The 18,571-nt window shown below is 40.8% G+C and overlaps 1 protein-coding gene across 2 annotated transcripts in view; it reads right to left on the bottom strand.

Moving 5' to 3' along the window:
* Positions 1 to 18,571, bottom strand: part of kdm4b (lysine (K)-specific demethylase 4B) — a 499,010-nt gene that overhangs the window by 213,709 nt on the left and 266,730 nt on the right. The window lies entirely within an intron of this gene.

Raw genomic sequence — 18,571 nt, 5'->3', positions numbered from 1 at the left:
ATAGATGTTGCATTCTATTTCAAACATTGCATGTAACGGATTGTATTCAAGGAGAAATCAAACAAAAAGAAAGCTGTAACTGTGCATCTCAGGAATTAAGATATAAGAAAAACTTACAATAATACTGACTACTTGAAAATATTGTTAAAACCCTGGGAGTATGTGTCCTGCAGATGGTTTCCTCAAATTCTGCCAAATCAGCCTTTTAAGTATTCAACTATCTTGTTATTGGGTAATACTTTTTGAATAAATGGGGATGGAAAGTCATATTACTGCATTGAAACCACCCAATAATAAATGCAGGTTGAAGACACCCTGCCATTCATCCTCAAAGCAAGTAGCTCAGTTTTTAAAAAGAATCCTATAAATTACTTTAAAAGGTAGTCACAGCTTCAAAAAAAAAATACCAAGCTGTAGAGAGCAAACTCTTCTGAGAATTATTAACCAATATTACTCAATTTAGCAAAAGATCCCTAAACAATTAAATTACTGAACAAAATTTCACTTTTTGTAAATATAATTTTACATGATTCAGAATCAATATGAATTAGACATGGAATGAAGGGGTAAATCAATGTGGCTATGAACTAGAACAATAACTAGTGGAATATAAATGGAAGATAAAGACACACTCACAGAGTTAGTGGGCAGCTCATTTCACCTGTATGATCCCTATTTTGGCCACAGAGTTTACCCAAGCAAATTACAATTGCTCCCTTAACAAACAGCAATTTTTAAAATACTTGTAGAGCACTTAAAACAATTACAGATTCACAAATTTCCTCATTGCTTTTAAACCAAAAGGTCCTCATAATTTAATGGGTTCCTGTTCAAATTCCTTTCATTATGGCAACCAGATTCCATGGGCATGACTCAAGGTGAGGTGTTCTCCTGGAAATCTTTATTTCGAGTTAAAAGGCATGTCTCAAAACACAGCCATCTTGTAAAGTTTAGCATTCATGATACCTCCCAACATAATCTGAATAGAGGTAGGCTCAGAGTTCAAAGTTAGCAGCTCCTTCATTGCATTGATCCTATAACAGCAAAACTACAATTTGCTTTTTAAAAGCTTCCAAAATGAATGTAAACAAATTTAGAAATCTATAAAAAAATTAGAAAGACAGCACAAGGTTCAATGCCCTACACTTATTCGATAAGGTTGGGTGCCCTAAATTTAAGTATATTAAAGAATGAATGGTTCTTTCTTCTGGTTCAAGACATGCCACATTTCACAAATCTACACCAACACTGTTGAGCGTGTAATAGTAAGAGCTCCATCTTGAGGAATGAAAGACATAATGCAATGAGGCTTCTTCAGAATCAACAGAATTGACAGTACACAGATACTGCTGCAGTAAACCATGACGTAAAAGAAACAACAAGATTAATACTGGGCTATAAGCAAGCAAATAACTATTTACTGCATTTATTATTGGATGGTTTCAATACAGTAATAAGACTTTCCATCACCATTTATTCAAAAGGTATTACCCAATAACAAGATAGTTGAATACTTAAAACTTGAGGTTCACCTTAAAATCCATTGTCTTATAAATAAGAGATCATTTGAAAGGTTCAACTGATACAAAGTTCGAAAAAGCTACTACATAATGGGGGATTGGGGGGGGGGGGGGCGGGGCGGGGGGCGGAGGGGAAATCTTTGTTTAGTGCAAACAACTTTAGCTACATAGGAATAACTAACATGGGTGGATAAGGTTTAAACTAATTTTCGCTTTATTCAGTCTTCTGAACATCCCAGCATACTCATTCGTGTTATCTTAAAGGAGATGGTCAAAGAAAAAAGGCCAGAAATGATTTTGCAACAAGAATTACATTCCCACTGTAATGCAAGGCAGCAAAAAGACTGCAGGGCAAGGTGTCAGAAAACTGAACACTTTCTGTGATCTGTGTGATATACAAATGCTTGTATACAAATATACAAAAGGTGGAATTGTAAAAGTTGAGAGATTAATTTAGAATTTGCAAATGAACCTGAAAACCAAGTGCTGAATCTCAAACAACGTCAACATAAATTATGAACAGAATACGATCCTGGGTTGGGAAGAAAGGTGTGGGTGTGATTTGGGAGCCAGGAGGGAAAGAGCAAGTGACAGACAGATGTGTAACTTTCTTGAAACATTTTAGCCCCAGCTATATTGACTGCTCTGGGTGTCAGATCTTCATCACCTCCATAATGTTTGTTATTACAGACTTAAGTGGCTCAACTACCTTGCACTTTCAGATACTATGAGAGAGTCTCTTGATTTGGAGAAGCCGGTGTTGGACTGGGGTGTACAAAGTTAAAAATCACAACACCTGGTTATAGCCCAACAGGTTTATTTGGAAGCAGTAGCCTTCATCAGGTGGTGAAGGAGCAGCGCTCAAAGCTCGTGCTTCCATATAGACCTGTTGGGCTATAAAAACAGACAAATAATCCCCAGAGCAAATCCCACTTGGTCATGTTTAACACCCTGGGGAGAGAATGGGTTTTAACTTTCCAATTCCTCCTTACACAGCCTTTCGTTCAAAAAATTATTCACAGGCATGTTTAGTCTTCCTATTCTTTCTCAAATATAAAAATAATGCTGATCACCTTTAATCTCTCCTCTCTCACCTTTCCTAAATCTCATTATCATTCAACTCCTCCAATCATGAGTTCCCCCTCTCCCACATGTGACTGCTCCTCCAATCTCGGATTCTGGAGAAGCATCAAGATCTGGTGAAGGAGAACTTGTGAAGAAAGGGACGAGAGCAGCCAATTTACCAGATGGGAGATCGATGATCTGAGAATACTAATCACTCCAATAATCACAATTCTACAATCAGTTCCTGCTATCAGTGATAGCAGAGTTGAGACTTCTCATAACCCAAGGTGGTTGGAATAGGTATTTAAAATAGCAGATTTCCAAGATGTAGAAATTGTACAAATAGGAGAAACTTCTCATTCCTGAATAATCATTACAAAACTCGATTACTTTTAAGTTACATTCACAGAAACAATGGAGCAGGTACACACGTTTCTTAGCAATCGCTCTTACGGAGCAAAATAACATCTAATATGAGAGAAAGTTGCTGATGAAGTTAAATCTAATTAATGTAATGGCTACACTCATGTACAACATTAATCATACACATTCTCAGTTTTGCACCTGACAAAGCCAATGAGGATATGATTGATAACCTTTACACCGACTATGTTTAAATTTATACAAACAAATTGATTTATGTTTAGGGAACAACAGAGTATCTCAAAAAGCCCAAACTACTACATTGTGAGAACAAACACAAAATGTACCAGGATTTGACAGCTGTGGACTTTTCACATGTTTCACTGATAACTTAAACTTATTAATGACTTAGATGAGGGAGTCGAAGGGTGGGTCAGTAAATTTGCAGATGATACAAAGATAGGTGGAGTTGTGACAGTGAGGAGGGCTGTTGTCGGCTGCAGAGGGACTTAGATATGATGCAGAGCTGGGCTGAGGAGTGGCAGATGGAGTTCAACCCTGCCAAGTGTGAAGTTGTCCATTTTGGAAGAACAAATAAGAATGCGGAATACAGGGTTAATGGTAGGGTTCTTGGTCAGGTGGAGGAACAGAGGGATCTTGGGGTCTATGTACATAGATCTTTGAAAGTTGCCACTCAGGTGGATAGAGTTTGTAAGAAGGCCTATGGAGTATTATCGTTCATTAGCAGAGGGATTGAATTCAAGAGTCGTGAGGTGATGTTGCAGCTGTACAGGACTTTGGTTAGGCCACATTTGGAGTACTGTGTGCAGTTCTGGTCGCCTCACTTTAGGAAAGATGTGGAAGCTTTGGAGAGGGTGCAGAGAAGATTTACCAGGATGTTGCCTGGAATGGAGAGTAGGTCGTACGAGGATAGGTTGAGAGTTCTCGGCCTTTTCTCGTTGGAACGGCGAAGGATGAGGGGTGACTTGATAGAGGTTTATAAGATGATCAGAGGAATAGATAGAGTAGACAGTCAGAAACTTTTTCCCCGGGTACAACAGAGTGTTACAAGGGGACATAAATTTAAGGTGAAGGGTGGAAGGTATAGGGGAGATGTCAGGGGTGGGTTCTTCACCCAGAGAGTGGTGGGGGCATGGAATGCGCTGCCCGTGGGAGTGGTAGAGTCAGATTCATTGGCGACCTTTAAGCGGCATTTGGATAGGTACATGGATGGGTGCTTAATCTAGGATAGAAGTTCGGCACAACATCGTGGGCCGAAGGGCCTGTTCTGTGCTGTATTGTTCTATGTTCTATGTTCTAAACATGTCTATATAGCACCATTAATTTAACAAAAATGGACACTGTAAAGCAAAGTTAAACTGAGCAATATAGGGCATTTACTCGAATATTGCCTAAAACTTAGTCAAAAAAATCATTTGAAGAATGTCATAGAACATCACAGTGCAGTACAGTCCCTTCGGCCTTCGATGTTGCGCCGCCCTGTCATACTAATCTGAAGCCCATCCCACCTACACTATTCCATTACGTCCATTTGCCTGTCCAATAATGACTTAAATGCACTTAAACTTGGCGAATCTACTACCATTGCAGGGAAAGCATTCCATACCCTTACTACTCTGAGTAAAGAAACTTCCTCCGACAGAAGTCTTATACCTATCCCCCCTCATTTTAAAGTTGCGTCCCCTCGTGTTTGCCGCCCCCATACTTGGAAAAAGGCTCTCCCTGTCCACCCTATCTAACCACCTGATTATCTTGTATGTCTCTATCAAGTCACCTCTCAACCTTCTTTTCTCTAGCGAGAACAGCCTCAAGGCCCTCAGCCTTTCCTTGTAAGACCTTCCCTCCATACAGGCAACATCCCAGTAAATCTCCTCTGCACCCTTTCCAAAGCTTCCACATCCTTCTTATAATGCGGTGACCAGAACTGTACACAATACTCCATGTGTGGCCATACCAGAGCTTTGTACAGCAGCAGCATAACCTCCTGGTTCTGGAACTCAACCCCCTTATTAATAAAGGCCAAAACACACTATTCCTTCTTAACAACCCTGTCAATCTGGGTGACAACTTTCAGGGATCTGTGTACATGGACACAGAGATCTTTCTGCTCATCTGCACTCCCAAGAATCTTACCATTAGCCAGTACTTGGCATTCCGATTACTCCGTCCAAAGTGTATCACCTCACACTTGTCGACATTAAACTCCATTTGCCACCCCCAGCCCAGCTCTACATCCTATGTCTCTCTGCAACCTACTACATCCTTCGTCACTATCCATAACTCCATCGACCTTGCGGTCATCCGCAAATTTACTAACCCACCCTTTTAAGCCCTCATCCAGGTCATTTATAAAAATGACGAACAGCAGTGGACCCAACACCGACTCTTGCGGTACGCTGCTAGTAACTGGACACCAAGATGAACATGTTCCATTAACTACAACCCTCTGTTTTCTTTCAGCAAGCCAATTACGGATCCAAACTGCTATGTCTCCCACAATGCCATTCCTCCGCATTTTGTATAATAACCTACTGTGGGGAACCTTATCGAACGCCTTGCTGAAACCCATATACACATCAACCAGTTTACTCTCATCTACCTGTTTGGTCACTTTGTCAAAAAGCTCAATAAGATTCGTTGGGCATGACCTACCCTTCACAAAACCGTGCTGACTGTCCCTGATAAAATTATTCTTTTCTAGATGGTTATAAATTCTATCTTATTTAACCTTTTCCAACATTTTACCAACAACTGAAGTGAGACTCACTGGTCTGTAATTACTAGGGTTGTCTCTACTACCCTTTTTGAACAAGGGAACCACATTTGCTATCCTCCAGTCCTCAGGCACTATTACTGTGGACAATGATGATTATGAAGATCAATGCCAAAGGCTCGGCAATCTCTTCCTTTGCTTCCCAGAGGATCCTCGGATAGATCACATCCAGCCCAGGAGACTTGCCTATTTCACACTCTGCAGTATTTCTAAAACCTCTTCCTTGTGAACCTCAATCTCTTCTAGTCTAAGTGCAAGTATCTCTGTATCTTCCTCGTCAACATTTTCATTTTCTATAGTGAACACTGTCGAAAAATATTTATTTTGTGCTTCCCCATCTCCTCTGACTCCACACACAACTTCCCACTATTATCCTTGATTAGCCCAAATTTAACTCTCGTCATTCTTTTATTCCTGCCATACCTATGGAAAGCCTTAGGGTTAACCCTGATCCTGTCCGCCAACAACTTCTCATGTCTCCTCCTGACTTCCTTGTAACCCTCAAGAGCCGAGTTTCCACATTTTGTCCTAACATAAGCCTTCTTCTTCTACTTGACCAGGGATTCCACTTCCATAGTAAACCACGGCTCACGTGTTCTATATCTGCCTCCCTGCCTGATAAAAGATTGAAGTGTAACTTGTGATTTTTTTAAATTATAAGTTCTTTGGTTAAAAATGGATACAGAGAGAACATTTCTACTTGAGGGGAACAGTACAATTAGACGTCATTAACATAAACAATAGTCACCAAGAAATTCTATGCGGAACTCAGAAGAAACTTTTCACCCAGAGTGATCACTACTGCAAGGAATGAGTGAAGGGAATTTAAACTAAGCCTTTCAGGGAGAACGAACTAAAGGGTTATGATAGATTCAGATGAGAAAAGGTTCAAGGTCTGCTTGAAGGAGGTTCAAATGGAGCATAAACACTGCTTATATAAACTTGTGGCATCAATTGGCTGATTTCTGTGCTATATATTCTATGTAAAAGTAGTATAGTACAAAGCTCAAGTCTCAGATTTTTATAACTGACCCACACACTAATCTCTTGTAAGCACAATTAAATGCACTAATGCATTGACGGGGAAAATGTTTTTAATACAAAGGGTATCCTGAGTGAGTGCAGATTTTCACACAAGAACAAAGAGCTCAAATTATTTCTGTTCTATGCTTCAGCAAGCCTGTTACCTTCATGCATCTTGCAGGAGAATCGCGAGATGCAACGCCCGCAACTCTAGCCGCAGAATTGCAATTTTACTCACAGAAGATCTGTAGTCTGATTCAACAGCAATTCTTTGTATTTCACTTTTTCACTCTTTGGAGAATGACAAGGAAGTGTGGTTTTGCCAGCAAATATTTACATTAAGAAATGTCCCTTAGCAAAACTAGAGCCTGCGTGGGATTTGCATGAATATTCTCTCTTTATCAATATTTCCCAAAGTGTTTAGGCTTTGAAGCAGGGAATTTCTTTGGTGGCTCTGATCAAGGAGAGCACATGGTGTGTGTTATACAACCTTACATGTTTCTGGAACAGTGAGCACTAAAACAGACACCATGAAGTGAAACGTTCGGAACAAAGAGAAAGCTGCTTGACAATGTCTTGATTGGCTCCTGACCACAATTTGTATCTTAGCTTCTCTTACGTGGAGTTATCAGAAAGTTTCCAGTAGCAGCTAACGGTCTTTCACTCATTTTCTCTACAAATCTCCTACTGAAGAAGAAACAAAACATTTTGAAGACAATGAAAGGACAAACTCTCAAATGAATGGAACTGCAACAGTGTGTCAATAGCAAAGAACTGAGAGGAATTGGAAGAAACTGGATGTCTGCCTGTTTGTGGAAGAATGGAATTTAAGAAGAGAGAAAGTGATAAGTTAGAAAATCATATTTTATAATTGCCATTACTTGAAGACAATTTCTTATTAAGTACAGTAACCTAATGAGTGTTTTCTTTTAACTGGAGCTCAAGTCAGGTAAATTGGGGATTGTGGATAACTAAATGGTTACATCTTTGCCATGATTATGGGAATAGTGGGGCTCGAGTGAGAGTCCACTTACTCAGGTGATTTGTGACACTACGTTGCAAAGCTTTGAAACATCTTGAGCTCACTAAAGGTACAAGTTATTCTTTTCTTCACTAGCAGCCTTCACTTGCTACCATTTTGCATGCTTTCGACTAAATTCAACATTGCCCCTTTACACAGCTCTTGACAAAAAAAATTGGATCTGGAACTTATCCAATGTTAGGGTTTCTGTATTCTGAAGCATTATTTAGCATTATTCATGCCCCACCTCAAGACTGGAGGGAAGTATTAACAATGCAACAGCAGGTAGGCCTGTCATTCATTAATTATCTCCACCTACGCCTACATTTTCCACACAACAGTGAAAACACTTCAGATGGAAACAAATGAAACCAAATGATTAAATCAGAAAATAAGCAACTGCACCTTTGGATCTTCACACAAATAAAAACTTGCTACACCAGCTAGGTTTATTTTAACCATCCTCCCATTTGCGCCTGTCCCATATGGTAAAATTCTATTTTTATAATTGCACTGAATTTCAGTAGGAAAAAAATACTGAATAACCCTTCTATTCCCAGCTCTCCAAGGAAATGGTGGTCATTGGAGGATGAGAACACACCACATCAAATACTAGACTATATTTCACAAACAATAAAGCTGAAAACCTGAGCCAAAAGTTTCATTAAACAGTCTGTCAGCTCCGTGATGTGATGGCAGCAAATCAGAGCAAAAACCAATCCATCAAAATCAGCTTAAAACAACAAGGTGCTCAATGCCCTTCTGACTGAAGAATAGGGAATAGCAAATACAAGCTGGAAGCTTTTACCCATTAGGCATGTTAAAAACAACAAATAAACAAGGCACTTAAACATCATAAATCAGAAGGCTACTGAAGCAAGGAAAGACCATTCTGCAGGCTACATGTAGAAGTTACAGAACTGTCAGGCACAGCTCAGAATTTCACACACTGTTTTAAAGAACAGATTCCAAGTTTCAAAAGATTACTGACTGAAGACTTTATTTTGGAACCTGGGAGCAGAATCCCTCTTTTACTTTCCTTATTTAGATCTATTATGAATGGAACAGACAGAAAATACTCTGCATTCACAGCACCACTCCTCCCTGAAAATGAGCAAGATTTAAGCACCACAGATTTGGATGTCTCATTGATCTAGGAATAAACAGAACTGTCAAAACTTCTCTGTAACCTCATTTCTCCAACCTCAGTTAAAATGTGATCGAATGTGTTATGCTTTTTATTATGCTTTTGGACCAGCCTGGCCAGCTGCACCAGAGACATGGGTTCAAACTGCACCAAGTCCATGGGAATTTGAATTCAATTAAACAAAAGTAATGGTGACCATAAAGCTACTGGATTGTTGTGAAAACCAAAGTCTTTAATGCCCATTAGGAAAGGAAAATCTGTCATCTTTCTCTGGCCTGGCCTCCAGATCTACAGCAATGAGAGTGCCCTCTGAAATTGCATAGTAAGTCAGTTGCATTTAAGGTGACATTTTACCAGCATCTTCTCAAAGGCAATTAGGGATGCTTACCTTGTTGGCAATGCTCACATTTCATGAATTATGGGAAAAAAGTCAATAGAATAATGCACAAATTATACTGAAGCATATAAAAGAAATCCGCTATTTGAATTTGCAGATTTCCCAACACTAACTTCATATCATTTAATGGTTCTTGATTGTTTGCTCACTGTGCTACACACGTTAGAATGTAGCTTAATCCCAATTTCCATTTGAAAGGCAGAGAAAAATTCCAAGCATCAGAGGGTGGTGACATACAGTATACCAATGTTTAATTACTGGTTGAGTGTTTCATTTTCAATTCCAACACTCAGTCATTTCCTCAACGTCCTGGTAAACTCACTAACTCATAAAATACCCTTCCATGACAGGGTAGGCAACAGTAGCTGCGGATGCTTCTCACAGCATTGTCACAGCACAGTATGGCAGCCATTCGGCCCTTCATGCCTGCATCGACTTTGCAAACAAGCATTATTCCATACTGCCAATCACCTGCTTTCTCTCCCCATACCCCTGCATACTATGTCTATCTAAACAATCATCCACTGCCTCAAGTGCTTCAACTAAATCTACCTTGATTCAATTTCCAGGCCTTTGCTTCTTTTGCATGGCACTTTAAACCAACGTCCTCTACTTCTTGCTCCTTTTATGACCAAGAACAGCTTCTCCTTATAATCTCTCTCCCTCCTTCGGGTAAGAATTGAACTTTCTTGGGCTGGTTGATTGGGAGGTAAGTTGATAAACCAAATGAAAGAGAGGGGCGGTATGGTGGCTCAGTGGTTAGCACTGCTGCCTCATAGCACCAGGGTCCCAGGTTCGATTCCCGCCTTGGGCGACTGTATGAAGTTTGCAGAGTCTCCCAGTGTCTGCGTGGGTTTCCTCTGGGTGCTCAGATTTCTTCCCACAGTCCAAAGTAGTACAGGTCAGGTGAATTGGCCATGTTAAATCGTCCATAGTGCTAGGTGCATTAGTCAGAGGGAAATGGGTCTGGGTGGGTTACTCTTCGGAGGGTCAGTGTGGACTGGTTGGGCCGAAGGACCTGTTTCCACACTGCAGGGAATCTAATCTTAACTTTTCCTTTCAGTAGAACGCTCATGGGAGTTGATGAAAGTGAGGACTGCAGATGTTGGAGATCAGAGTCGAAAGGTGTCGCGCTGGAAGAGCGCAGGAGGTCAGGCAGCATCACAGGAGCAGGAAAATCGAGGGATAAATAGGAGAGGCGTGGGGCTGGGGGGGGGGGAAAGAAAGGTAGCTTGGAAGGTGATAGGTAGACGCAGGTGGGGGTGATAAGTCAGAGTGGAGGGTGGAACAGATCGGTGGGAAGCAAGATGGCTGGTGGGACAGTTCAAGAGGGTAGTGCTGAGTAGGAGGGTTGGATCTGAGATGAGGTTTGGGGGGGGGGGGGGGGGGGGGAGAAAGAGAGATAAAGAAGCTGGCGAAACTAACGTTGATGCAGTATGGTTGGAGGGTCCCAACGTGGAAGATGAGGCGTTCTTCCTCCAGCTGTCAGGTGGCCAAGGTTCAAGGCTGGAGTGGAAAATGGAGGAAATGCACTGGAGGGCATTGTTGACCACGTATGGGGAGAAATTGCAGTCCTTGAAGTAAGCAGCCATCTGGGATGTTGTGGAGTGGAATTGCTCCCCCTGGGAGCAGATATGATGGAGGAGGAGAAATAGGAATAAGGGATAGTGCTTTTACATGGGGTGGTAGCCCAGATAGCTGTGGGGGTTCGTGGATTTGAAGTAGATGTCAGTGTTGAGTCTGTAGCCAGAAATGAAGACAGAGGACCAAGAAGGGGAATGAGGTATCAGAGATAGTCCAGGTGAACATGACATCAAAGTGGAAGGTGTTAGTTAAGTCGATGAACTGTTCAACCTCTGTGTGGGAGCACGAGGTAGCGCTGATAGTGTGATCAATATAGTGGAAGAAAAGGTGGGGAATAGTGCCAGTGTAACTACAGAAGATGAACTGTTCCACATATCCAAATGAAGAGGTAGGCATAGCTGGGGCCCATGGCTACCCTTTTGGTCTGAATAAAGTGGAAGGATTTGATGATGACATTGAGGGTGAGGACCAGTTAGGCCAATTGAATGAGTGAGTCAGTAGAGGAGGACTGGTTGGGTTGGCAGGAGAGGAAGAAACTCAGGGCTTGGAGACCTTCATCTTGGTGGATGACTGTATACAGGGTCTGGTTATCCATGGTGAAGAGGTGGTGTTGGGGCTGGGGAAACGAAAGTCATGGAGAAGGAGGGGGTCGTGAGTGGAGTTCCATATGTATTTGGGGAATTCCTGGACTAAGAAGTACAGGACAGCGTCAAGTTATGAGGAGATAGGTTCGCTGGGGCAGGAGCAGGCAGAGACGATGGGTCGACTGGTCGGTGTGAGGTTCTGGGACAATGAAATTGGAGGCTGTGGATGGGAGATCCCCTGAGATTGAAGTTGTAGATGGTCTGGGAGATGGTTTGGTGATGGGAAGTGAGGTTGTGGTCAAGGGGGCAGTCATCGGAGGTGTCAGTGAGTTGGTGCCTGGCTTCAACAGTATAGAAATGTAGTGGTGCAGTTATAGTGTAAACAGAATGTATTATGAATAAAATTTTCAGTACCACATTAATATTCCAGAAAACCTGCAAAGAGTGTATTGGAGCCAAATTATGAATGGTTGATAACTTGTGGTTGTATTTCAACTGCAAAGCTCTGATGAAGCAACATTTTTAGTTGTGTCCTTATGAATAGCTCCATAACGGAAAAAGTTTTTTCTTCATCCTGAATTGCATACAACTTTCATTCAGGTACATGGCTATGAGAAAAGATCAAAAGCAATAAATACATGCTTTGAAATGAGCTTACTTCTTACATCACTGCAAAAATGTTTACATTTCCCATTGCCTGGCATAAATGTGCCTTTACATTTTAATCTGATGTAATGTTTAAATGAATTGTTATTTTGTGATGATATGAAGGCATTAACAGTTATATTTTAATACTGATCCCGTAACCACTATTTATTAAAAGGTATAAACAAAGAATGACTATGAGATAGGCTATAATATTCAAGTCCTACATGAAACTGTACAATTCAGGAGTCAATTTAATTCTGACTGAATTTTAAGTAACTCAAGCACATTTGTAGCTAATTGAAATAAAGGACAATATTTTATTTTATTTGGTATCCATCTTTCAGCCAAAATCACTATCAAAATATTAAACGGCCATTAAATCTCATTGTCATTCAAGTTATTTTGTGTATGTCAAATAGGTGCTGCTTTGCCTATATATCACCTGCTGCAAGTAACTTTTAGAAGAAATTAACCTTCCTGGTTTATATAGCTCATTTACAATTTCTTCAAATGTCTAAATAAAACAATAACAAAAGAACTGTGGATGCTGGAAATCAGAAACAAAAACAAAAACAGATATTGCTGGAAAAACTCAACAGGTCTGGCAGCATCTGGGGAGAGAACACTGGACCACAAATGCTCTCCAGACCTGACTTTTTCCAGCAATTTCTGTTTTTGTTTCTTCAAATGTCTTTTGTTGGAAGGGTCATGTTCTGAATTAACCATTAAACTGAGGTGCCATTTGTCTGCTCAGGTGGATGTAAAATATTCAATTACATTGTTTCAGTGCAGAGTTATTCATGACATCCTATCCAATATTTATCTCTGGTCATTTACCACCCTGCTTGTGTGATTTTGATTATCTCAAATTAGTTGCCACAGTTCCTGTATTGCAATCATTACTACTCTTACAATCACGGATGAGACCGCAATGTTATGATCTGGCTCGAGAAAGTTGCAACTTTTTATGTTAAAAATAGATGATATGAGATCCCAGGCACTTACTAAGCCATAATATTTCACCATTCTGAACAAAACTTTAATTACTATACACATTGTACTTGATATACCATTATTATCGAAGGACTACTAACCCAAAAACCCAGGTAATGTCGTGGGGATTTGAGATTCAAATCCCATCAAAACAAATAGGGGAATTTAAGTCCAATCAAAATCTGAAATTAAAAGACCACAAAACCATTGTCAATTGTTGCAAAATCTCACTTAGCTCACTAATGTCCTTCAAGTGGGGAATTGCTATCCTTACCAGGTCTGGCCTACACATGAGGCCACACCCAAGCAACGTGGTTGACTCTTCTCCACCTTCTGAAATGGCCCAACAAACCAGTCTGTCAGTCATATCAACTACTAGAAACAAAAGTAAAAATGAAACTCAACATACTAAGGCACTGGAAGGAACAATAGCAAGTACAACCTGATCAGCTCTGCGATGTCTGCCTGACTAACATCTGGACTCGTGCCAAAATTGGGAGTGTCTCTCAGACTGGTCAAGTGACATATGGAAACAGGACTTACAAGCAATCTCCCAAACAAAATCATCATCCTTGTGCATGTCCTGTTCCAGGAGTAGGACAATCCCAGCTGAAGTGGTGGTATTCTAGTGTACAATAGGGAGAGTGTCATCCTGGGAGTAGCATTCCCACTAACTGTTTCTTCTGTTTGAACCTCAGGGGTGTCTGGGCAGCAGCAACCACCAGAAGCAGGTGTCAATGCTGCAAATGGTGTTGCTATGCCAACTGCCATAGGCATACTCTGAGCAGCCACGCAGCTGAAAGGGAAGATTGCCTGGGAATTAACTCAACAGTATCTCCAAGTACCATGAAGTTGTGTGACATCAGGTAAAATACGGGCAAAGTAAACTATTGCTAATTTCTATATACCATCCCTCCCCACCTAACCCTTTGCCTGTGATTCAGAGCTCCTCCATGTTTGACCCCACTGAGAGGAAGTACTGAGGATGACAAGTGCACAAAATGTATGCTGGATGGGTCACTTTAATATCCACCACCAAGAGTGGTTCGACAGTCACTAATTACCAAGTTGTGGAGAGTCCTGAAGGACGCTATAATTAGACTGAGTTAGTGACAGGTGGGGGGGGGGAACCAATAACAGAGAAGAACAAACTTGACCTCATTCTCACTATCTACCAGCTGCAGATGCATCTGTCCATGACAATATGGGCAATAGTGACCACTGCAAATCCTTGTGGAGACAAAGTTCCATCTTCATATTGAGCTTGCCCTGAATAATGTTCTGTGGCTCAATCACCATGCTAAATGAAATGGATTTCTAACAGATCTAGCAACTCAACTGGACCATCAGAAGCAGAACTGTACCTCAATACAATCTGCAAACCTCATACCATGGCATATTTTATCCAGGACCATCAAGCCAGAGAATCAACCTTGGTTCAATGAAGACTGCAGGAGGGCATGCCAGGAGAAACATCGGGTATATCTAAAACAGGGATTAACCTGGTAAAGCTACAAAACAGGATTACTTAGGTACCAAATAGCTTAGGCAGCAAGTGACAGATGTGCTAAGTGAAATACAACTAAAACCATACCCAACCTTTGCAGTGCCACCACATCAAACAGAGGGTGTTAGTGAACTATTAAACAATTCACCACAGTTGGGGGAAGGTGCAAAGTATCCCCATCCTTAATGATGGAGGAACATGTCACAACAGAGACAAGGCTGAAGCATTTGCAAAAATCTTCAGCCAGAAGTGCTGAGTAGATGATCCATCTCAACCTTGCCTGGAAGTTACCAGCATCACAGAAGCCAGTTTTTAGACAATTTAATTCATCTCACATGATATCAAGAAACGGGTGGGGGTACTAGATAGGCCACGTGCCCTGACAATATTCTGGCAACAGGCCCAAAGGTCTTTGCTCCAGAATTTTCCAAGACCTTAATCAAGTTGTTCTCGTACAGCTGCAATACCAGCATTTACTCGACAATGTGACAAAGGATAGGACAAGCCCAACATGATCAATTACCACTCCATTAGTCTACTCTCTATCATTTGTAAAATGATGGAAGGGGTTACTGACAGTACTATCATGCAGCACATGCTCACCAATACCCTGTTTGGATTCTGCCAGGGTTATTTAGGTCCTGATCTCATTACAGTCTTGGTTCAAATAAACAAAAGGTGCTGAATTCCAGAGGCAAGGTGAGAGCGACTGGACAACAAGCTGCATGTGGCCACGTGTAGCTTCCAGGAGCCCAAGCAAAAGTGGAGTCAACAAGAATGAAAGATAATGTTTCTTCTGGTTGGAGTTTTACATTGGTGGTAAGCAAAGTGCTGGAAAGGATTCTGAGAGATAGGATTTATGACTATTTGGAAAAACAGTTTGACTAAAGATAGTCAGCATGGGTTTGTGAGGGGCAGGTCATGCCTCACAAGCCTTACTGAGTTCTTTGAAGATGTGACAAGACAAGCTGACAAAGGTTAAGCAGTGGATGTAGGAAGGTATTTGATCAGGTTCCCCACGGTAGGCTCATTCAGAAAGTTAGGAGGTTTAGTTTACAGGGAAATTTGGCTGTCTGGCTACAGAATTGGCTGGCCAAAAGAAGGCGAGTGATAATGGATGGAAAGTATTCCGCCTGGAGATCGGTGACCAGTGGTGTCCTGCAGGGATCTGTTCTTGGCCTCTACTCTTTGTAGTTTTTATCAATGACTTGGATGAAGAAGTGGAAGGGTGGGTTAGTAAGTTTGCTGGTGACACAAAGTCTCGAGGACTGTCACGGGTTGTAACAAGACATTGGCAGGAAGCAGAGCTGGGCTGGGAAGTGGCAGATGGAGTTCTACCTGGATAAATGTAAAGTGATTCATTTCAGACAGTCAAACTTGAATGTTGGACACAGGGTTAAGATTCTTGGCAGACTGGAGGAACAGTGGGATCTTTGGGTCCACGTACACAGATCCCTCCAAGTTGCCACCCAATCTGATAGGGTTATAAAAAATGACGTATAGTGTTTTGGTTTTCATTAACACGGGGAATGAGTTTAAGAGCCGTAAGGTTTTGCTGTAGCTCTATAAAACCTTGGTTAGACCACACCTGGAATAGTGTGTCCAGTTCTGGTTGCCTCATTATAGCAAGAATGTAGATACTTTAGAGAGGGTGCAGAGGAGATTTACCAGAACTCTGCCTGGATTGGCGGGCTGGTCTTCTGAAGAGAGGTTCAGTGAGCTCGGGCTTTTCATGCTGGAGAGAAGAAAGAAGTGACTTGATAGAGGTGTACAAAGTAGTGAGAAGCACAGATACAGTAGATAGCCAGAGATTTTCCCCCGGGCAGAAATAGCTGTCACGAGGGGCCATAATTTTAAGGTGATTAGAGGAACGTATAGAAATGTCAGAGATAGGTTCTTTACACAGAGCCGTGGGTGCGTGGAATGCACTGCCAGCAGTGGCAGTAGAGTCAGAAACATTAGGGGCATTTAAACAACTGCTGGACAAGCACATGGACAGCAACAAATTGAGGAGCATGCAGGTTAAGTTGATTTTAGATTAAGATAAATGCTCAGCACAACATCATGGGCCGAAGGGCCTGTATAGTACTGTGCTGTACTGTTCTATAACTGGCACAAAGAAAATTGGCTGTGGTTACTGGAGGTCAGTCATCTCAGTTCCAAGATATCTCTGCAAGAGCTCCTCAGGGAAGCATCCTCGACCCAGCTACCTTCAGCTGCTTCATGAATAATCAATAATCTTCCTTCCATCATAAATCAGAAATGCAAATACTCATTGATGGCTGTGAAACGTTCAGCACCATTCATGACCTCTCTGATATTGAAGCAGTCCATGTCCAAATGCAGCAAAGCCCGAATAATACCCAGGTTTAGGCTTCAAATGGCAAATAACATTTGCACCACATAAGCTTAACAAAGCTATCAGTAACAAAGAAAACTTTCATATCAGCTCTAAAGGTACAATGGCATGGTAGTAATGCTGAAATCACAGAAGAATCTCAGAGTACGCATAGCTAACTGTGTACAGTTCTGGGAATTCATGAAATAACTGGCATAAAATAAAATAAATGGAAAATTGGAACAGTCTTACCGGAACAATAACCGGGCAGAAAGGGTTACAACTATTAACAGAGAATTAAGAAATAAAGGAGGTTTAACAATATATTCTGAAAAACTTCAAGAAAACACAACCATGTTGATCTTTACCAATGTTCTGCCTGATGCTAAGAACACAAAGCAAATTTACAAGGTAGTCTCTTGTTTGTCGCAAGTGTATTTCAAAAGTAGTAGATAATATTGTTTGCAACTTAAAATATGGGTTTGGTTATCTATTGATTCCAGTTGTCCAGAAAAAGTGACCCAATTCAAAATTCCTTCTCAGGAGATGGGATCCAAACTATACTGCCAGCGCAATGTTCCTTTCAGATCCGAAGCACATTAAGTTACTTTTCAAATATACAAACCACATCATCCAACAAATATACAAACAAGCTAATATGGTCCATTGATTGCTTCCAGCACTTTGTTTATCTCTGGGGTAAGCTTTAACAACCTCAGTTGAGAAAACACTACATAGGATTTAAATTTTGGGTGCAAATGCACACAGATTCAGATCACAACTAACTTGCCCCACTTTTAGTTTCTATTTTAAATTTTTTTAAAATTTAAGTAAAAAGTCTTCATACTCCAAAATTCAATGTTTAAACATATTCAGATTATTAAATGAGGAAAACATTTTACTTCAATTTATGCTGTCTCTTTATTCAGCTGTTCATAATACACAAATGTAATTGCCTCATATTACTCTGGCAGCTTATTTTCAGTACAGTTACTGAAAAATCAAATTTTCATTTGACTACTCAAAACAATTTCCATTTTAAGGTCAGGGTATTCAGCAATACATTTGGGAAATGCTTTCCATTTCTATCCCATTTTATTGTCCAAACGTGTATAAAATAACAAATGCCATGTTCGTTCCATACAATGGGTTGGGAATTATAGGGTACACAATGGAACTTTCTGGAAATGCACATTAATTTCCAATTTACAGAATTTCTAAAAGAAGTTTCCGTAAGTTAAAATGCTTATCTAAATAGCAGGACCACTTTAACACATCGATAGCATAAATAGTTCTAAATCACTAAGATTAAATTATGCATTAATCTAAATTGGAATAGATCAGATCATATCAGCTTAATTTTATAAAGAAACTATACATGATATAAAAGGGCAGTGGATGGTGTCTACATGGACTTTAGCAAAGTCTTTGACAGGGTCCATGATGGCAGGTTGGCACAGATGATGAATTCACATCGGATCAGAAGTGAGCTGGTAAGATGGATATAGAACTGGCTTGGTCACAGAAGACAGAGTAGCAGTGGAAAGGTTTTTGTCTGACTGGAGCTCTGTGACCAGTGGTGCTCTG

This window comes from Chiloscyllium punctatum, chromosome 24 (genome assembly GCF_047496795.1).
Source record: "Chiloscyllium punctatum isolate Juve2018m chromosome 24, sChiPun1.3, whole genome shotgun sequence".
Lineage (NCBI taxonomy): Eukaryota > Metazoa > Chordata > Chondrichthyes > Orectolobiformes > Hemiscylliidae > Chiloscyllium > Chiloscyllium punctatum.
The sequence above is the reverse complement of the archived record's forward strand: the minus strand, read 5'-3'. Positions and strand labels throughout refer to the sequence as shown.